Below are 19,006 nucleotides of genomic sequence, written 5' to 3' on the forward strand. Positions count from 1 at the left end.
GGGGTGGCGGTAGGCGGTGCCGTGCCGCTGCTGAGCCGCCGCTGAGCCGCCGGTAGCCCGTGTCAGCTCCCGGCGCTGGTGCCGCCGCGATCGGGCGGGAGCCGGGGGGTGCTGCCTGCCCGCCCGCCCGCCCTCCCACCCCGCCCGTTCCCCCCGTCCCCCCCCTCCCTCCCCGCCCCGGCGGCTGCCCGCGCCTTGCGCTTTGTGGCCAGCAGCATGCGGGGGGAGAGGCGCCGCGTGGGAAGCGGGCAGGGGGAGCACCCGCACCGCCCCGGCTGCTGCACCTCGGGGGGCAGGCACCCCGGAGAGCCCTGAGAGCCCCGCAGGTAGGTAGAGGCACCTCCGGGCGGAAAACACTTCTTTTCTTCCTTTTTTTTTCCTTTTTTTTAATTTTTTTTTTATTATTATTCTTTTCTTTTGGGTGGGGGTGGGTGGGTGGGGAGGAGGAGTGAATAAGGGAGGAGGGTTTTAACTGCGCAGCGTTTGCTGGAAGGAAAATCCTATAGGTAAAGCCATATGGGCTCGTGGTGGCATAGCTTAGTGGCTTCTTGGCTTTAACGGTTTTCAGGCGGGTAGTGTTTTTAGTAGGGTTCACTTGCTCGAGAGAGCTTGAAAAGATATGTTTAGAGAAACAGTGCTTTCCAGGAATTTAAATGAGACTTTTTTTTTTTTTTTTTTTTTTGGTAGTTGCTTTTCAGGGCTGTTCTGTTAGTTCTACATTTGCTTCTGCTTATTGAGCTTATAGTTAGGCGGTCGTATTAGCGTATGAAAATCGGTGTTCTCAAAGGAAAAAAAAAAGTCTCTGCGACTGGTAGAATTTACCTCTATTAAACAGTATAGCTCACTCTTTTGGACTGCTTATTTATTTTATCAGGAACATCATATTCTCCTGTAGTCAACTACCATTTCTAGTTCCTTCTGTCATGTTACTGTGTTTCGGTTGGTACTAGAAAAAAAATTGATTAGGTTACCCGTTCAAGTCATTCAGTTACGTTTGAGTAAGATCAGTCATCTCATTTCTTCATGTGATGCGTTAAGTGATAGGCAGGAGGCAGCAGCAAAACCTCAAGGTTAAGGGTTTTGCTCGTTTTTCAGTCTGATTTTCATTTTCTCAGTCTTGCAAACTTTCTGAACTTTAACCCTTTGCAATGAAACTTTCCAGGCGTGGTGTCTGCATCCAGGTAATTTTAATACATATATATTTATATATATATATATTTCTTTTGTTTGGAAAACTCACGTAAAAGTAATTTAGCTGGTTTTGATAGTGTGGGGCTGTGGGGTATGGGAAAAGAATTGCTACACTTTTCCATTTAAAGGTGTAGCTCTTGCATTTTTTTTAATAGGGCTTTTATTATTTTTTTTAAATTATAAGTATAGTTAAGAGCTATCAATAGGTGCTTTCTGATTAAAATTATGACTTTTAAATACCTAATATTTAAGTCCTGTGTTGGTTACCTACTAGTTTTGTGTGTGTCTTGCTCAGACCAAAAGCTGCGCTGTTGGGTAAAGATGTGCTATTTGTTGCTGAGTGAGAAGCTATGATAAGGAGCCTGGAGGTGAGGTTCTGCCTTGTGTATTCAAATCCAAGGGTATTCGGCACCGATTTTGCAGCTGCCAACAAAGGGGCATTCTTGGCAGACACCTCTCTTGAAACAAGCAGGGCTGCCTGGCCATTTCCTGTGAAAGTGCTGGATAGGAGATCTTCTAAGTGAAAAAATTTTGAACTATTTGTCGGCAAAAGTCTTCTGTAATGGAGTTCAGGACCTCCACAGCTCCCACAGCTCCACAGCTCCTGATGTGGTGGTCAGAGAGCTCTTTTTCTAATGCAGTCCATCTGGTCAGAGGACAGGATTTCCCAGCATTGTCCCCACTGCACATTCAGGGTTGGAGGATGTATACAAAATGTTAGGCATTTGTTGCAAAGTTGCAGACCTGTGTTTTGCAGACCTGTGTATGCAGACATCTATGTTTTGTGATGTGTTTTCTATCGAGGAAAGAAAAATAAAGGAGGAGCAATAGGGAACGTGTTATAAAAACTTTAAGAGAAGGTCTTAAAGGCGTGTTAGCATTACATATATAAACATCCCAATGAAAAGACATTGATAAAGTTATGTTAATCTTATCTCTGTTCTTTCAAATCTTCAAAATGATTGTCTGCTACATGCCTTCATCGGGTTGTGCATAAATAAAATTTGGAGATACCATTTCTTGATTTTAAGTTAAGAAAGATGAATAGAATAAAATTGTAACCCTCTAGAATCAGTTGTTGGGGATTTTTTATTATTTAAAATTAGAGAAATGAAGTAAACCTGCAGCCTGTTGGGAGCATCCTAATGATTGCATTGTGAAATGATGCTGTGTATGTTAGTGCATATCCTAGTGGAGCATGCTGGCTTTTACATAAATTGTTGGAATGCTACTGGTTCATCAGAAATTGTATGCAAATCTCTCTGCAGTAATTTTCAGACTGTATTATGGGAACTTCTCTGTAAGCTATTGGCCAGCAGCCTACAGGGCTTGAGACCACAGTGTTGGCTCATTTTCCATGTGTTTGCCTACTAATGGCATTAAAAGAAGCCAAAATGTATTAAATACCTAATATTAATTACCTTGATAAGAAAATGCTGCAAGTACTATTAAAATTGCAGCTGTATACAGATGTTGTGTGATGGGTGGGAATTCAGCTCCAGGGAATAGGGTCAGTGGGAAATCTGCTGACCTGCAAAGGTCTGTTGAGATGCTGTGTCTGCTGCAAGAAATCTGGGTGCCCCTGTGACACCATGACTCTGAAATGAAGATGTAGGGTCTTGATTCAAAGAGTGATAAATCTGGCTTTGCTGCTGCATTCGTAGGGTAGAAGCAATTTCTGTAGACTAAGACTTTGGGTTTTTACAACCCTTAAATAGCTCTTCCTGACACTAAGCAGTATCCCTTTCATGTGTTTAAAGTGTGTTAGAAAGACTGGCTAGTAACATTGGTACTGATGAATGAAAAAAAAATTTACAACATCAGATACTTTTCTCTAAATCATTTCCCTTGTTGTTAATTATTACCAAGCATTAGACTGCTACACTTGAATATAATCAATGTAGTAAATGGTTTATTAGGCACCATCTGAACTTTTGTCTTGTTTAATTATAGAAGCTTAGTGCACTGGTCTGTGTACTAGATTCAGCTCAAATAATTGCTTTCAGACTGTTATCTGACCATGGTTATTTTTGGAGCAGCTGCATGCAAGGCTTTTTCCTGAACTTTGCACTTTTTAGGCTCTCATTTGCAGTTGTGCCATTACATTTCCAATTTGCATAACTAGAAGCAGTTACGGGTTGATTTTGCTGGTAGTACTTCAGAGCAATTGTTCTTCATGCTGTCATATGGTATCGTGTTTTCATCTTCCTTAAAACTCTATCATTCATATTTGCAACCTAAAAGTTGCAATTACTTCTTTTCTGAAAGTTTTTAAACAGTTACTGAGGTTAAGAGTATTTCTTCCAGTGTGTGCCCTGAAAATTATTTTAAGAATGTAAAAGAAGTGGCATGGGATGAAATCTGCACCACAAAGAATTTGCAGGCGGGTTGGAACTGGATGATATTGAGGTCCCTTCCAACACAAACCATTCCATGGTTCAAGGGTACAGTAAAGGGTTCAGTTAGTGCAACCCCTGCTTCATAAGCTTAATTGTATATATTAATTCCATAATAAACATAATTTATTGGAACTCATGGTGTCATATTTGGGGTACAACGTCATATGAAAACCCTATTACAACTGCCATGGTATACTTGAGAGTAATGTAAAAAAAAATCCTCATATTTGTTATGGGTCTTACAGGCATTTTGTATTTTAGATTCTTTCTTTTCTGTAATGCAACCATAGAAAAATGATTTGCTTCATCAGTAACACTCCTGAGTAAAGCACCTTGAAAGGATATTCAGGTTTATTTTTATTTGGACTGAAAATTTTACATAGAAACGGTGCTTCAGTGGTTGGTCTTGAGGGCAGAGCATACCAGATCATTATATTCGTTGCATACATTTTTCAAAGATTGGCTACTTCCAGGAGGATAAAAGTCTGAAGAGTTAAATAATCAGGGAGCTGTTGCCAGTGTTCTTGATGAGGGTCCTTGGCTTTGGCAACTTGCTCCTCCCAGATGCTCTGACAGAACCTGTTGGTCTCCAGGTCTTCAAAGACCCCTTCAGTGCTGGTCACTATGGAGAGGCCCCATCTTCCACATTGCTGAATATGGCCAGAGGTTTGGTGAGAGGTGGGGAAGTGGGGCAGAGCTGGGCTCTGGGATGTGATGGCTTAAATTGCTGTTACATTTCATTGGACATATGACCATACCATAGGGCTGGTTGTGTGGTTTATTGTGTTGTGCTTTCTGGAAGATTGCACTTCAGAAAGCTCAATGTAAATGAAAAGTAACTGTTACTCATTGTGTAGCTCTGCGATAGCCATCAAAGTAGTATTGATCGCAGGTTTATTGTATTAAACTGCATAAATGCTATCTGAAATGAGGGTGTTTTATAGCTAGGGTTATACCAAAGGGACTGCAAGTGCTCCCTGGGGACTGAAGGCAAAAAATCACATGAACCAAACGGCTGTTAACTGTGAAAAGTTTCTTCTTCCTTTCTGATATGTATCTGTCTGGGTGGAAGATACCTGTCCCACCACATACAGAAGACTTAGTGGGATGGGGTGATTTGTGCTGCAACTTTGTGAATGCATTAGGTCACTGATAGAGCCAAAGGTCTTGAGGCTGTAGAGTTTGAGGGATCTTTATAGGATCGTTGGTTTAAACAGCTCTGCTATACTATGTTCCTGTATTTGATTTTGATAGCAGAGTTGCCTTTCTGTCCCATCACTGGAAGGACTATTTTTGGTGTGGTCACTGTATTAGCTGTCCCTCATCAAAAGCACTTATCCTCTCTCTCTGTTATACCAAGTCTCATGCCCATGTTGTTCTGCTTGAGGGACAATGACCTAAGTAAATCTCTTTTATGCATAAAATGTAGCTATGTGCTCTACAATCATGGTCCAAAATACCCTCAGTCTTTGCATAATTGAGTACTGTGGAGTTTGACCTTCTTTTATAAGACCGATCCCTAGGTAAGAAGACGATAGTTCAAAGTGCTGTTTTAACAGCACTGAAAGTCTGAAAAATGCTGTGGGTTATTTTATACCTCAGTAGGCAGAGCAGGAGGTGTTTGGCTCTGGAGTGGCGATGGGATACTGGACCGTTCACCCTTATGCTTTGGCTCTGAATGGAGGTCAAGTAACAAATGAAAGCTGTTACCATCTAATGGCTGTTTAGTCACCTGTGAAATGTGTAATAGACAGGTTTCCACATTGCAGGAGCAGGCACTGCAATTAGATGAGCAGAGCCAGCCCCCTTGTCGAAGGACTCATTAGAGTGCCTAACAAGCACATCGAGCCTCATCTCTGCCTTAAGCTGATCCTGCCAGTCAAGTATTTCCAAACACAACTCAGGGACCTGTGATTACTAATTGTGCACATTTTATTGCTGGAGCTGTTGGCCTGTCTCTTCTGTAAAAATAGAAAAAAAGTGGAGTGTACAGAAGCATCCGTGATGTCCTGGCTACATCTGAGTAAGTTGCTTGCAGTGTGTTCAAAGGCTTCAGTGGGTTTAGGATTTCATCATTACAGGGGGCACCCTGTATCTCCCAGAGAGCTAATCATGTCCAGACTTGATAGTAGTTACTGACAAATTGGCTGAGAATTAAGTGACTAATTTTAAATGATGAGTTTTCATTGAACGCAAACTCAAGTATGCCTGTGATAAAGTTAAGGATTTTCTTTCTTTGAGCTCCCCATCATCTGGTGAATGATTATTTTTTCCAGTGTCTTAAAGCGTTTCTGTATGTTGGGGAGTGTCATTGTATGTAGGGGGGGAACCCCAGAAGTACTCCTTCCCCCCCCCCCAATACTCAAAATAGTGAAGTTCAAAGTGGTTGCAGATTTTTCTTGTGGTCAAGGAGTATTTAATGTACTGTACCATACAGTCTGGAAGGCCTGTAATGTCTTCAGTGAAGTACAGGCTTGATACCTTGTCCTGTAAAATCAGGTCTTAGACTGCATTTAAGTGGGCTTTGGATCCAGACCCCTGCAAGTCATAGTTCATATTCCAGCTGCAGGCTCCTTTCAACAGGAGACAATAAACTTGGGTGGTAGGAAACACAGCTCTTACAAATATAGGTGAGCTGGGTTGTGTTTTGATGTATTGTAGAAGCTGGTTTTAGAACAAAGCATGCTTGGGCTAAATATATCGTGAGACGTTGCAGAGGTAGCATTATGAACAAGAGGAATGCAGGAGTTTTTTGAAGAAAGCAATGTGCCCTGTGATTTTTTTTTTTTTTTTTTTTTTTCTTCCCCCTGAAGATTGTGGTGGTAGCATAGAAATTGTGTTATAACTGCATAGACCAGAAGCATTGTTTCTCAACAACACAAACATGGTTTATAGGAAAAACTCAAGCAGTAACATGTTTCTGGGCATTTAACTTTGATACAGTCTTGCAGATGGAGGAAAGGCCATGATCCTAAGTACCTTGACTGCAGACACAGACCTTTTATTAGCAGAGCTGAAGGGCACAGAATATCAAGAGTGGTTTTACAGTGATGAGTTGGCATGGCTGTAGCGTGGTGTTGACATTTCCTTTATAATATGCCACCTTTTTTTTCAGAAGCATATCACTCACCCATAAAACACGTGTTCTGCTTTAAAGCAGTTAAAAGGTCTACTCAGCGGAAGGAGAAGCTTTGCTAAGTATGAAAATGATTGTTGCTTTGACAAAATGGAAAATAATGCGGTGTTAACAAAGAGAACTCACTTTTCTTTTTCGTTCTTTTTGTTTTGGTGTGTTGTGTTTAACATGCCTAACTCTCAGTGCCCTTAGATTGAAAAGACATTTAGAAAAAGATGTTTAAAAAACTGGAAGTCCCTTAAAAGATTGTTTCTTTCATTATCTTGACAAACCTTGAAAAGCAGTTTCTGTGCCGGCATAGTGATTATGTTTCAGAAACAGTTCTTAAGGATTTTATTATGTGCTGAAACATATGTTTATAAAAAAGACTATAACCTGGTGGAAAAAGTGTCTTAGAATAATAAACCTGTCGATGGGCCATATGCTGCCATCAGTATGTTTGAAAAAATAAATTCTTCTACAAGTGTTAAGTAAGTTTACAGCCCAAGTGTTAAGTTAGGGTCAGACTGTGACTGGCCCTCTGTGGATTGAGAGGAGGAGCAGAGTGCACACAGAGCCTCCTCATGCTCTTTTCATTAGCTCACGCAGTGGCTGGCGAGGTGGAGTGGGGTAGAACCCCTTCCCAAAGGGCCGTGGGGGCTGCTGAAGGTCCAGGGGAGACCATGAGAAGTCTTCCCTCCTGCAGCTTTCCTTGGCTCACCACAGGTTTGTGCTGACCTGGCACAGAGCTGTGGTTTTTATCTAACTTGGCTGATCTTTGCGTGGTCTCTCCTGAGAAGAGCAAACCTCTGCGGTAGATTATCTGCATTTAAAAGGTGGCGGAACAGATATATGAAGCTGGTACAACTAAAAGAGCTCTGATAATGATGAAGTTGGTTGAGAAATGTGGAAGAAACTTCACTATCCACTACTTAGATCATTGATGTTTTATGGATTATTTTTTTTTGTGCTCACATCACCGTTGTAGTTTTTAAAACATTGGTGATGTCGTGGCAAAATCTTCTGTTTCTGAAAAGCAAAAGTAAGACGCCGTAGGTTGAGGAATGTGTCATTCTCAAAAAGCACTTTTGTGTAGGATCAGTGTTTGCTAAATGTAGACACTTTCAAGCCTGTTTTGCTTTGGATGCACTTGCATAGCTCCTGTGAATGGGAGTCATGCATGTGTGCATCTCCAAAAGAATAATAGGTCTCTTTGTAACTGAGGCATTTTCTGTGTGGAAATATACTTCACCAAGAAGTGTTTTTAATGTCCTTATGTTTTCCACCACTGATCAGCTGTGCACTGCTTGTTCTCCTGGCAAATCTGCAGGTGATAGTCATCGTCAAAGGAAGTATCAGAGATTAAGGAGAATCATTTGAAGTACCTCACAGTGCTGAAGGATGTGTCAAGAGATGCATGAGGTTGCTATAGTACCTCTTATCAAAATCAAGATCATGAACAGAGCAGTCTCCACCAGGACCAGATTGCTTATCCACAGTCTTTCTGGGGTTCGTCAAAGCTTTTAGTTTGCTCAGGGGAGCAAATTTATGTCTTGAGGGCTGTGGTCTTCCCCTTGGGGTTTCCTGCCCAGAGATCTAATGGGGTATGCAGTGTGTATGTGGATGATGCTACCAGTCTGGAAGAGGGCTTTGGAGACCAAGGGAGTGGAGCAGAGAGAGGGAATAAGCTCCAGCAGAAGCACTCAGACCTCAGAACTAACATTTCCAGTCACTATGGAAATGGACAATAGATACTGGATCAGTAATCCATGGAAGAGTGGGTACTTGTGAGTTACAAGGAAATCCTCAGGGAAATTTTTTGGGCATATAAGAGAATACAGCTAAGTATGGGTTGAGTGAATAGTGGGGGAAAGACAGCAAGTCAGGGGAGGAAACCATCTGTGCCTGCTGTGTGCTTACCTTTCCAAGAGAGTAATTTTGATGCCTTCCTTTGATGCCAACTGGCAAGTGTTGGAAGCACTCTGGGACCATTTATCTTCAGCTTGGTGAAAGGTAGCTCTCCTACAGAGACAGTGAAGTCCAGCCAGGTTCTTACACCCTGTTGGGCCTGAGGAAAGGGTCCTGGGCTTCAGTGCTGCCTCCTGAGCACTGATGATGAGGTGATGGGGGAGCTTACAGTGGGCCAGGCTGGCTTGCCTGCAGTACCTGCAAGCCAACATGTGGTGTTAACTACTGCAGTGCTCAGAATTTGCACAAACCCACATTCAATAATAAAATAGCCTGCAACTAGTCAAAGGCACCAGTAGTCGCCAAGCAAATTTAGAATGTCTAAGCCAACCATTTTTAAGTTATGATGAGCCAAAAAAAATTAGGGCACGGTCCAAGAAATGGAGAGCACCTCACTTTTCTGGAACTCTCATATCTCCAAGATGTCTTGGCTGATCTACCTCAGACTTTCCAGAGAAGCTTTCCTTGGCATTAGACCATGACTGTGAAATTTCGTGTGACTGGGTTTTACTTTGTTGAAGTTATGAAGGTTAAAACCAGAGTTTGTTATAGAAAGCTAATCTCAATGTTAGAAATATTTCTGCCTAGTTGATATTCATTCCGTCGTAATTGTTCACTGCTATTTCTTGTTCAGGGTGATTGTATTTTGATATTCATTTTAGATTATTATTTTTTTTAAAGCATAAATTTCTGAGTAGTATAGCTTGAAGCTGATTTGTGCATGGCTGCATATAGGCATATGTGGTAAGACAATCATTAGCCTGATATCCACTGGAGAAGGAGTCATAGTTGGAGTTGTATTCATACTTGACTATCACTGGAGAGCTTTTTGGAATGTCTGGTTTGAGAGCTCTCTGTTCAATACAGCTTTTCCCTCTGTTCTTGGTAGAAGCGGTTGTCTCTGGCCTTGTTATACTCTCACCTCCAGAAAAATGTTTCTGGTTGGTACCCATCTTGTCATCCAGGGTTTCCCTAGTGGCAACTCCTGCTGTGGAAAGTCATAAAGGTGGCAATAGCCTAAGGTTTGGATTGGAGTTCTCGATGTGTGCTCTGGAGATGCTCTTGTGTCTGAACATCTGCAGCCTAAAATGTCTAGCTGCCAAAATTGTAAAATTTCAGAAAGGCATTAGAAAATGCAGAGGAAAGATTTGTGTGCCTGGAAGTGCTTCTTGCTTTTCAAGTTAGAGACACTTTGGCTGGGACTTGATTCTGCATAGGAGCAAGACCTGGTTATGCACCAACCGTTTCCTCTGCTCCGAGTGCTGTTTCCTGAATGGTGTGGGGACCAAAGCGTCCTATTGCAGATACTTGCTATTGTTAGATGGAAACAAGAGAGGAGAAGTCTCTAAATATGCTGCGTTTAAAGATACGGAATTAATTTGGCTGAGTCACTTTACAGACAGAGAGAACATGGCTGGAACAGATGTCAAGCTGGAATGAACCCTCACCTCGAGGCAGGGGCTGAGAGTGTTTGTCTGTATTTTACTTTCTGGGGCTTGAGTTTAAAAGCACCAGGAGAGACTCGGCAGAAGTCAGGAGGTGCTGCTGCTGGAAAAGACAAGGTGCTATTGATCAGCATTTGGGAGGACTCCCTTTCAGGAAGGATCACCCATCACCTGCTGAGCTCTGCAGCTCAGGAGACCGGGAGGTGCTCTGTGTCCGTGTGTCTTTGCCCTGTTTGCCATCTGTCCTGCCACTGGCATCTATAGCAGAGAGAGGTGACTGCTCCTTGCCTAATGCACCCCACACCAAGCCTCTACTGGTGTTTGTCAAGATACATGGACTGCCATGAGTTAATTCCTGGGAAGGAGTGTTTGCATAAAACACCTATCTCAAAAGGTTTTCTGTTTGCTGAGGCATTTTATTATTAGGAGCACTAAAAAGACCAACAGAGCCAGCTAAAAATCAATCTGCCACTATGGAGGCAGCCAATGAGAAGAGCATGGGGTGGGTGTAATGTGATCACAACTACTTAAACCAGTGATCAGATATACTGCTACAGTCTGCAAAAGCTGCAAGCAATAGAGAAACCCCGCTGAAAACTCCTCGACCACGGAATTAAAATAATTAAGCCTTGCAGTCACTGGAATATATGTTGCTCATGCAGGGTTGTCATGAGATAAATAGGGGCACAGCTAGAGCACGCTGTATACATGGAAGTTGCTTTTGTCCCATATGATGCAGAGGCTTTTTATTTTTTTTAAAACAATAAGTAGTTGCAGCTGAAAGTGCCCCCGAGGGTTCTTCAAGTGGTGATAGCACCAAAACCATAGCCATTGAAGAGGAAATGCAAAGCAAAATGTGTAGATATGAGGATGAATTTTTTGATCCCTGATCGAGCTCAAGCCTCATTGCACAGCACTGTAGTGCTTTGCATAGAGATTCCCTGAATGATTTCTTCAGTAAGCAGGGCCCCGATGGAGGAGATCACCTCAATGAATTTTTATCATCTTGGCATTTCCAGAAATAGTGTGTCTGCAGCTCCCAGACTGCAGAACTGCAAAACTTTGAGTTACTACTGGTGCTGCTCCATCCCGTGCTTGGAGATGAAAGTTTCCAAGGAGTCTCATAAACCCCGTTGCCCAAGCTGAGAGGAGGAATAGAAAACTGCATAGCCTGTAATATTACAATATTATAGTATTGTCTACTGCTGCTGTAACTCCTGCTGTGTTTGGAAGGTCTCAGGCATACCAGCACCATGTCTAATCAGTCAAGCAGCCAATAGCAATACATAGCCTGGACTGCTGAGAAATTCAGCCTGACTAAGATAGATGTCTGATCCAGCTCAAGAAAGAGAAGTCCTCCTTCTACAGCAGTTTGCTTTTTGGTAGTGCTGCTTTAACTCTGTTTCTCAATTTCCTCACTTATTTTCTGAAGAATAGTTAAAAAAATACCTCTCATTAAATCCCTGATATTATTTCCCTATTTGCTGACTTTTAACATTTTAAGTAAATGAGCATTAGTTCAGCGCCAATGATACAGCCGTGCAAAGACAATAAGGGTGTTAGATGGACACTACTGGAGTTCCATGGTATAAAACTGTATTATAAGTGCAGAATAGACCCAGTAAGTCTATGTGATAGTGTACAAAGTCCTCCTTATCTTACCAATAGATTAAAGTTAGCCTCTTTATATATGTATTTTACCCCACATGCCCCTTGGTTGTTTGGAATCAGCTATAAAGCAGAACACCCAGTAACAGCACAGCTGTCCCAGGTTTCTCAGAAAGTAATATTTGATACCACATCAGTTCCAATGTGGTTTTAGGTTATGAATTGGAATTGAATTTTTCATTCAGCTCTGCTAGACAAAGCGGTTATATTTTTGTTTCTTGAAATGCAGTACCTATTTAATCAAAAGATTCCCCTCATTTTCCATGCAGCTGAAGTGAGGTTACAAGAGAAGAATATTGCGTACTCCAGAAAATGTCAAGTGAGTTGGGAACAGGCGTGCTGAATAAAAGTGGCATCAAGATAAGGACAGATTGGATCAAGATTTGCAGCAGTACTGGCTGGTTCATAGGTCTTGGAGGTGCTTCAGAATATGGATTCTACTTTGCCTGAGGTTTTGGAATCAGTTGGGGGTTATAGTGATGTGATGCTGAAGAGAACACGTGACAGCAATCTGGAATCAGCAGTCACTGGCTGAAGTGCTGGAGAATTAGTAGCTGCAGAGACAGTACATAGTGTGTGTATTAATATATTAACCATGTTATATTTTCCAAGAAAAGCAAATGTTGTGCACTTAAAGTCTGTTTTTTCCCATGATTCTTCAAATCAGTTTTCAACTAAAGACACACATGTGCCTGTTTCTTACAACAGTGTGCTTGGCAGAAAAGTGGTTTATTTGAATTCACATAAACTTGGGTTCTCCAGCTCCTGGAGAGGGAACTGTATGTGTTACCTACTGATGGAAAGGAGGGCTTCTCTGCAGTGTGCCTTTGGGCATCTTCTATTTTAGTGGCTTGAAAATATGTCATTATTCTTCATGTGCTTATCCATACTTGGTTTCTTTATGGAGATAGTGACATTTATAGTATTTGCAGTCTGGAGTACTTACGGCTTTTGCCATAGGTTTTAATAGTTATCTCCATTTACTAAAAAAAAACTAAGCAGAGATCTTGGTGTGATGATGGTGTGGAAGGTTTAACAGACAAAATTGTTACCTGCCTGTGGTGATAAAATTAGAAAACTCTTATTAAAAATCAAGCTTTTAATTTGCTTGATCTGAGCCATATGAAGTCTTTTCCTTTAATTTCACTTCCTTCATCATGCAAAATTATGTAAGTCTGCTCCTTCTTTCATCAAAAATGTTTCAGACCTGAGGGACACTTGTAATTTGGAAGTAATTAGTAAATAAGTAAGATAAATACTATCCATTGGGAATTGTGAAAGCACATTGGATGGGATTCTTAAAAAGCTGTATCAAATTTGAACAATTAAAGCTTAAAAAAATTATCAGCAGTTAGTATGATAAGTCCATTTCATCATGAATTAGTTCACTGTTAATAATTGCTGCCGCTTTCTGAGCAATCTGTAGAGATTTTGCAATCTCGAAAAGTGGTTCAAGTAGAAGGAGGAAAAAAATCTTTTGACTAAAACATGGTGGTTTCCAGCTGCCTGTTCTGCAGTACAAGCTGGGGGTGAGCACTGGCAGGTAGTGCTTACATGCAGGTACAGACAGTGGGGTTCTCTATCCAGAGCTTGACTTCATTGAGCTATGTATAGCATTTCTTCTGGTTCCTCAACATTATCTGGTTGTTAAGAGCTCTGCAGTGCTTATTTTCTTATGCTGGAATTGAAAATAAAAAAAAACCAAAGCAAAACACCAGCTTGTGTGACTGCTACTGTTCGCAGAATTGGTCTTTTCAAGTGGAAAAGCGGAATATGAGATATAAGATAGGTTTGTATAAATGTGATTTTAGGTAAAACAGTCTACCACTGAAAGTTATCTTACAAACTTTATCTTACAAACTTTGTATTCCCCTAGTATCAGGGGAATACAATGGGTGGGCCAGTGGGTCCAAGGAAGGGATTCTGCCCCTGTGTTCAGCCCTGGTGAGCCCACAGCTTGAGTCCTGTGTCCAGTTCTGGGCCCCTCAGTTCAGGAAGGATATCGAGGTCCTGGAGCAGGTCCAAAGGAGGGCAACCAGGCTGGTGAAGGGACTCGAGCACAGATCCTATGAGGAGAGGCTGAGGGAGCTGGGCGTGTTCAGCCTGGAGAAGAGGAGGCTCAGGGGAGACCTCATCACTCTCTACAACTCCCTGAAAGGAGGGGGCAGCCAGGGGGGGATTGGTCTCTTTTCCCAGGCAACTCTCAGCAAGACAAGAGGGCACGGTTTCAAGTTGTGCCGGGGGAGGTTTAGGTTGGACATTAGAAAGAATTTCTTTATGGGGAGGGTGATCAGACATTGGAATGGGCTGCCCAGGGAGGTGGTGGATTCTCAGGCCCTGGAGGTTTTTAAGAAAAGACTGGATGTGGCACTGGATGTGGTTACCATGGCCTGGTAACTGCAGCGGTAGTGGATCAAGGGTTGGACTTGATGATCTCAGAGGTCCCTTCCAACCCAACTGATTCTATGATTCTGTGATTCTATGATTCTATGACTGTGGAACATCACAGGATCCTGCTGTGGCTTTGTAGCAGCTCAGGGGTAGGTAATGGGAACACACTGCGTTGTGTCATTCCGCCCTGGGAATAACCTGGTGTCATCTCATCTTCCAGGTCTGTTAGAAGTAGTACCACATTTCATGTTCAGGTTTTTTTATCATACTTTTCAGTATAGTTACTGGAAGTACTATAAAATGGTAAAATGCATTAAAATAAAGTGTGAGTTTACAATGAATTAAGAAAATATACTGTCCTTGTACAAAATTCCTTCTGCTCTATGGAATTGGTAAATTTTTTGTTTAATCAAGTCACCAGACTGGGTTTAGTGATTGGTAAGTTTACTCCTAATGTCAAATACTGAAAATCTGAGACATTTTGCGTAGATTGAAGACAGCTATAGACCATAAGACTGCTTGGCATAATTTATGATTGCTGCTAGTGTATCTTTTTACAGTTTTATACCCATATTTAGCATGAACATCAATGCATTTTTCTGCAACAGTTAAGAAAAAAAACACAAAACAACCCAACGTGATGGAAGTAGGAAAATACTGCTTTGCTTGCAGTCATCCTGTATAATACACCCTATAACTTTAACAGAGTTTTGAGCTGTTAGTAAAACATCTCTACTAACATATGCTGACTAGAAATCTAGATGCAAATCAGGAGATAAAAGTAAGAATCATGAAAACATTAGAAATATAAAGCATCAGCTTTTAGATCACGCTTTTTTTTTTTTTCTTTTTTTTTCTTTTTTTCTTTTTCTTTTTTTTCATGTATTGAATGTCTGAACAGGATTGAAGCAGGACTAAACCCCATCAGCAGAAGAGCTTTGACAGGACTGGATGTTGCTGATGAATCAATCTATGTTAAAACAAAGATTTATTTTGCAGAACAGTCCCTTTTTATGTTGTCAGAGAAGACCTTCAGACTGATTTAGGGCAGTGAATTGGCTTCACTTTATTACTCTCTGTGCCTTTAGCACTTAAAAGCTGTAAACTTGGGTTGGGGCTGAACCCATCAGCAAAACCGCATCAAAGTTTGTCCCTGTCCTGGCAAACTTTTTTCCTGATTTCTTCATGCTGTTGGCTTGAGTGTTGCCAACAGCCTTCCTAAGTGGCAGATGGTGCTGGGGGAAGGGAAAACCTAGGCTTCCTGGGAAGGGCATGAACCTGAAGAGAAGCAAGCACTGGCTCAGCATGAAGCTCCCCAGGAAAGCAAGCAGGTGGGTATGCTTAGGGGGGCATGGGCAGACTCCAGGCTGCTCCTCACCACAGCCAGGAGGGAGCCTGTACCCATGGGTGCTGTGTTGCCAGTGTGCAGCAAGGGAGGAGTAGGGAAAAGAGGATTTTGGGTGCCTGAGATCTTTCTGAGAGGATGGCTAAACTCTTTGCCAGGCAAGAGGATGTGCTTTATCTGCATCTTCTAAGAAGATGAATCTCCATCTTCTAAGCAGAGCATGCAAAAGATGGGTGGGGGGTTGCATGTCGCTGTCTGCTTAAACACACTCGTAGAAGGAGGGGTTTTAAATTAAATCAGTGCTATTTCAAAGGCCTGCCTCTTGGCTGAAGACCAAAAAAAAAATGATGTAGCCAGCATTTGAAATGCTGACATATTTTAATGAAAATTTTGAGAATCCACCTGTGGAAGAAGTGAAGGAAGGGAATATGTATACTTGTCAGCTTCAGACTTCAAAGTCAGTGTTTAAATGAAGTTTCATCTAGAGGTAAAGGCATATCAACAACCTCTGCAAAGTATCTTAGTAGTAAGGAAGGCTTACTCTTTAACAGATTGATCTGTAGCAGCCTTTAGATCTCAAAGTACAAAGTTTTAGATTCTGTTGTCTCTTGTGATTGTGAAAATTAGCATCAAATGGTAATTCCACACTTGTAACCAGTGAGGATGGACTCAGAATCTTATACCATCATTTTAACTTTTATAACAAAACCAACTAATATAAATAATCTTGCAAACTAGCCAGATCTGTATTGCTTCTCACCTTTCAACTTTCAGAGACCCTGCTGGGTTTTTTTTTCTTCTACCTTCCACCTTCTAAAGTAATTTGTACTTGTGGGAAGTGACCAGCACTGAGAGGACTTCTTGTGACCTGCACTTAGTCACTAATGGCTGCACAAAATGGAAAGCTGTGAAGAATACAGCCAACAACCTTCATTAAATTGCCACCATTCCTCATACTGGTTTCATGGTGGAAGTTTTTAGAGAACCTGTTTCTCTGCAAAATTTCCAGATGGGTAGGATTCAGGTTGCAGTGGTTTGTGTCAGTTTACAAACAGCTGTATCACCCACAAGATATTTCTGTTGATATAGTCATGGTTTAAACTAATGTTGCCCTGATGCATGCATAAAACAGTGCCAAAATGGAGAAGAAAAGGAAAACAAGAACTTAAATACTAATACCACTTTATTTTGCTTCATCAAGCCCAGCAAAACATCCCAGCTGGTGTAGGTTGTTTTATCATCATCATAGTTGTGTTAAGTATTAAAGTATACAAAAAAGGGAGGAAAAAAATGTTCCATTCAAGGAAACCTCAGTTTTGAGTTGTACTTGCAGTGTAGCAAGGGCAAAACTGACCTAATCCTGCAGTTTGTCAGGCCTTCTTTCCAGAGTGAAACTTTTCATTCAAGCTTTTAGCCTAGAGCAAATAAGCTATAGAAGGCATGTTGTTTGTATGTATGTATTCAAGTATATAGAAATGAGACATTCATTAACAATGATATTTTTCTAAATACTCTCTTCAAATTATGTTGCTAACATAAACAAATAGGAATTGGCACTGAGAGTGATGCTGAGAAATAGAGAATGATTTATTTACTATTGTTCTTTTTTAGTTTTGAACAAGAGCTTGCTTGCCTTCTGGAACAAATGTTAAAAGGCAAACTAGAGTCTAATAAAAAAGTTAGTAATAAAAAGCAAAGCAAACCACAGTGCCTATAGGACTTGCTTTATTGGAATGTACAGTAGAAACATCCTCTGCAGATGTAAGATGTGCTGCTATATTGAGATATGGATAATCAATATATCTCAGAAACGTGGTTGCTTTAGAGTGGAAAATCACAATTCTCCGGCCGTTTGTGCCTGGAAGAGTTTGTGTGTTTGGTCAAGTTTTTTGTCATAGGATTGAAACAGACCTTTTGTAACTCTGCTCTCTGTTCATGCGCGTGTTAGTATAAATGTTTCCTTCTTTCAGGAAGCAATTCAGATTGCCCTTTTTCAGTGCAATTACTGCTCTGTTAAGTTCAAGTAATATAGCATCTAAAAACATTTATGGAGCAAAGAAAAGAAGCCTTTTATTCTAACCTTGCCAAGAGCAGAAATAAAATGAGCTGTTGTGCTGGAAGTGTAGAACTGTGTGAGGATTTGTAACGTTCTATTTCTCGTGGTTTAGTCTTGTGGTGCAGCCTGAGATTTGTGTGATTTAATGAGACTGTGATTCGTTTATCCTGTCAAGCTTTAAATAAAAAACCCTCAAAGCACTTCCTTCCTTTTTTGAATTACGTGTTTTTGCAAGTACGGTATCAAAAGCTGTCTATTAAAAAGAGGAAGGGAAACCAAATACAGTTATGTACATTGACTAGCTTTTTTGGCTTTTTATTTTTGTGTCTGTCTTTATTAGACTCTGAGTAGACTATCCATTTCTCTGCATCTCCCTTTTCTTATTTTGGGGCATTAAGAGATTCCTGCCATCATGTTCAGTCACACATGACATCAGAACACAGGCATGGTCTGCTTCTGAGCTGTGCATTTGCATGGGGGAAGGGATGAAAGCCTTATTCTGTGGGCAGGGAAGGGTCAGTCACACAGAAAGTCAGGCTGTGCTTAAGATGGACAGTAACTTCTGCTTGTGTTGTGGGTCCTCAGGCACCAGCCTGTAGTCTGGAGCATCTCTGCATGGCATAAAAGAGTGGAAAATAGGTGCAGCTATTTTGGGTGCTAATGCATTGCAAAGCTCAGTCCAAGGGTGCCCTAGTGCAGAGGAGCAAGGGCCAGGTTCCAGGTGTGAGAAGTGCAGAAACCCTTTTCCCACATCCAGGGATGGTGAGAAGCGGAGCACTGACCAGGAAAGGGCTGCCCAGAAGGGAAGAGGGAAGACATAGTGCAGGTCCTGTTGCTTACTCAGACCTCCCACCTGTTGTAGGAGCACGGTGGCCTCTCTTCCATCATTTTCGGGGAGAAATAGGGTAGTGTGCTAAGAGTAGCAGGGCTTATCCAGAGAGGAGGGAAGGATGTGATCATTCTGGTGGGAGGAAGTTTTTGTTTCCAGTTCTCACCCCCTTGGTGGCTGTGTCCCTGCCTCTGGCAGGTGTTGTTTTGCTCTCTTGCTAGCACTGTGGCCGTGGTTTCTCTTCAGTCTTTCTGCTGGTCATCCCTGCCTTCCTTTCCTCCATATGGCTCTGCTTCCTTCCCGCCTGGCCCCATATACCAGCATCCCAGCCTTCTCCCAGCCTCCCCCAGTCTTCAGTTCTTCCTCCCTGTCATCGGCGCACTTGCTTCCTCCTCATTGACCTCACCTCAGCAATAAAAAAAAAAAAAAAAAAAAAAGAAAAATACCCACATTAATAAAGTGGTTATGTATTAACAGATGGTGTGCAAGTGATGGCTATTAGTCTGGATGGCCTTGTTTCCACACCTGGCTTTTAGCTGCTGCCAGTTTGCCATCTCAGCCTGCACGCCAGGTGCAAATGTGTGGTGTTTGTCTTTCCA

At 41.7% G+C, this 19,006-nt stretch overlaps 1 protein-coding gene across 1 annotated transcript in view; it reads left to right on the forward strand.

The window, feature by feature from the left end:
• Positions 1-246: 246 nt before the first annotated feature.
• Positions 247-19,006, forward strand: part of ST6GAL2 (ST6 beta-galactoside alpha-2,6-sialyltransferase 2) — a 52,539-nt gene continuing 33,779 nt past the window's right edge. Inside the window, exon 1 of the mRNA XM_071744614.1 lies at positions 247-326. The gene's annotated coding sequence lies outside the window, so the exon portion shown is untranslated. The remainder of the gene's footprint in view (positions 327-19,006) is intronic.

The sequence above is a fragment of the Heliangelus exortis genome, chromosome 1 (assembly GCF_036169615.1).
Source record: "Heliangelus exortis chromosome 1, bHelExo1.hap1, whole genome shotgun sequence".
In the NCBI taxonomy this organism is placed as follows: domain Eukaryota; kingdom Metazoa; phylum Chordata; class Aves; order Apodiformes; family Trochilidae; genus Heliangelus; species Heliangelus exortis.